Raw genomic sequence first — 3,168 nt, 5'->3', positions numbered from 1 at the left:
CTTTTTTTTTTTTTTTTTTTTTTTTTATAACATCTTTTTATCGTAGTATTATTGTGACATGATTTTTTTATATGTCTTCAATAAAATTGTTGAAATATCGTTAAATACAAGAACATTCGAATTTTTTTATGCAAAGTATATTGACTCGCTATTTTTATTTTTATATTTATTTTTAAAAAAAATTCATAATTAAAGATCTGAATGCTCTTATATTTTAAGGAATTTAAACTGCGTTGTTAATAAATGACAAAAAATGATCATTCCACAATAATATTAGGACCAAACGAGGATGCTTTGAAAAAATGACTAAAACTAGATTATCATCTATAAATCTGAGACTAAAAATAGAATTAACTCTTTTCTTAAGTACTCTGTGAGTTATTTTTATTCTCAAGGTTATGGTATTTAAAATTAAGCGGAAAATACATTTTTAGTCACTCAATTATTTCTTATTGGCAAAAACTTGTGTAAGACCGTCTCACCGTGAAACGGGTCGGGTCAAAATGAAAATGTAATACTTATACGCACAAATGTCATACTTATATACTCAAATGTAATACTAATCAGGAATAAAATTTTTGTTACTTATAAGGATAAATGTAATACATACTTTTAAGGGTAAATACAATACTTTTACATTTCAATTTAAAAGTATTACATTTTTCCTCAAAAGTATTATATTTTCCCTTATAAATAAGGGACACTTGTCACCATTACTTATTATGGAAAATGTAATACTTTTTTATCTTATAAGTAACAAAAATATAGTACATTTTTTTACAAAGAATAAATTAATAACATAATTTTAAATCTTATATATAATATTTTATAGAATAAATATAGTATTTTATGACAAAACTATAATTAACAATTTACAGTAAATAAATTGTCATTACATAGTAAAATTAGTTGATCAATATTTTAAGTTTTATATATAATACACTTTACAATATAGATGTAATTCTTTATAGCAAAACTGAAACAGAAAGTTAATAGGAAATAATATTACTAAGTCCATAAATCATAAGACCCAATTTTCATAAACATATACTTTTCAGTAAAAACTTGTGAGATCGTTTATCGGGTCTTAATCCGTGAGACGAATCAAATCAACATAATTTAGCTCATAGTTACTATTATGAATTAGTTTTTGATTGATTTTTATGACCAAAATTACGTTGATCCAACCCGTCTCACAAGTGTGACCCATACTTTTCACTTTTTTGTCCAAATCTTAGACATACACATTAACCAAAAAAAAACACCTTTTTTGGAAAGATCCATATCTTTATGACTTCTTCAATGCCCCATTCCATGTTTTCAAGTGATGGAATGAAGAGTCAAGTTCAAAGTCAATGCATGAAACACGACAGTATTCATTGACTAGTTTAATGTTAGAGATATCAATTTGGCCAATTCATTCCATTTTGAGTTAGTGTGTTCAAACTATTGAACTTATTGGTTTTAAGTTAATTGTTAATGGGTTAGAACTTTAGCTCTAATTCTCTAACTCTAAAACCTTGCCAATTCAAACATCTTATACTGAAATAGCACATCCATAGCTCAATTTTAGATAATGTCACAAGATCGAATCTTAATAGTGGGGTGTTAACTCTTTAGACTACAACAGATAGAGAACATATATATATATATATATATATATATATATATATATATATATATATATATATATATATATATATTTAAAACATTGTTTAATCAATTCAAATCTCTAATTTCAAATTTCAAACTAAAAAAACATGATGTAATAGTTATGGACATTTATATAAAATATATATCAAAATTTTTTATATTAATAAATCTATTTTTATTTAAAATTTTAATAAATAAAGAAATTAATTCATTCACACTTGTATTATAATAATATCATAATAGGCTTTTATTTTTCATTCTTTATTTTCATACACAATAATTTTATTTTAATAAATTTATTAAATATTTACTGGTATTTATAAACTTAATTAAAAATTTTTAAAAATTAAAGAGGAGCTTACATATATGTTTCAATCGTTATATCGTGGACCAGGGTCCACAGTGCACAGTGCGCTGTGGACCCTGGTCCGAACGACGTCGTTTTGATGTTAGTGGATGCGGACGTAGACGCGAATGACTTCAGGGAATTCATTATCTATAATACACATAACCCTTATCTAGAATACACAGAACGTTTGCCTAGAATACACAGAATATTGACACAAAATACACAGAACTCATGCTCCTAACATTCGAATGCACAAACACATCACAACATGTGTTAATAACATAAATACACAGAATATTGACACAAAATACACATAACTCATCCTCCAAAACATTCGAATGCAAAACACATTACAACATGTGTTACTAACATAAATACACAGAACGGTTGCCTAGAATACACAGAATGATTGCCTGGAATACACAGAACGATTACCTAGAATACACAAAACTCATCTCCTAACATTTTGGTACGAGGTGCACAATGCATTCTGTACTGTGGTTCACGATATAAATTGCCTATATATTTCCCTGTATACTTTACGTGTGAAAATTAAGAGTATACTTGAATGACTCGAACTATTAGGCCAACCCATTAAGTATTGGACTAATTTGCTTAGGCTATTGAATTATTGGTTTGGTACCGTCGTAGGACTTTTTATTATTATTATTATTTTTTTAAATAAATAATCGTGTTAAAATTTTTTTCCAAACCCATTTATTTGTTCATCTTTTCGAGTCACAATTATTATACCATGAACCAAGGTCTACCTTGTATTATGGACATTACTCACATTAGTCCAAAATGATAGTTAAATTATATATTTGTAGTTAATATATTATGTGTCTGTAGTTAACAGATCATGTGCCAATAATTAACTTGAAGGCACATAATATATTAAGGGGGCGTTTGGTTCACGGAATCTTGGATTACACCAGGTAATAGGATTACCTCCAGGAAGGTAATGTGAGATTTTGGGAATGTAAAATTACTTGATGTGTTTAGTTTGGATTGTGGAATATAATATTACTTTGTTTGGTTAAGGGTTATATTTTAGGTTATATGGATCAATTTACTATAATGTCATTATATATATATATATATATATATATATATATATATATATATATATATATATATATATATATATTTATTTATTTATTTAT

The 3,168-nt window shown here is 26.1% G+C and overlaps 1 protein-coding gene across 1 annotated transcript in view; it reads left to right on the top strand.

The window, feature by feature from the left end:
* The window catches only part of LOC116010854 (LEAF RUST 10 DISEASE-RESISTANCE LOCUS RECEPTOR-LIKE PROTEIN KINASE-like 2.1), a 7,905-nt gene that overhangs the window by 1,869 nt on the left and 2,868 nt on the right, over positions 1 to 3,168 (top strand). The window lies entirely within an intron of this gene.

This window comes from Ipomoea triloba, chromosome 2, assembly GCF_003576645.1.
Source record: "Ipomoea triloba cultivar NCNSP0323 chromosome 2, ASM357664v1".
Taxonomy (NCBI): Eukaryota; Viridiplantae; Streptophyta; class Magnoliopsida; order Solanales; family Convolvulaceae; genus Ipomoea; species Ipomoea triloba.
Note: the sequence above shows the minus strand (reverse complement) of the source record. Positions and strands in the feature narration are given on the sequence as shown.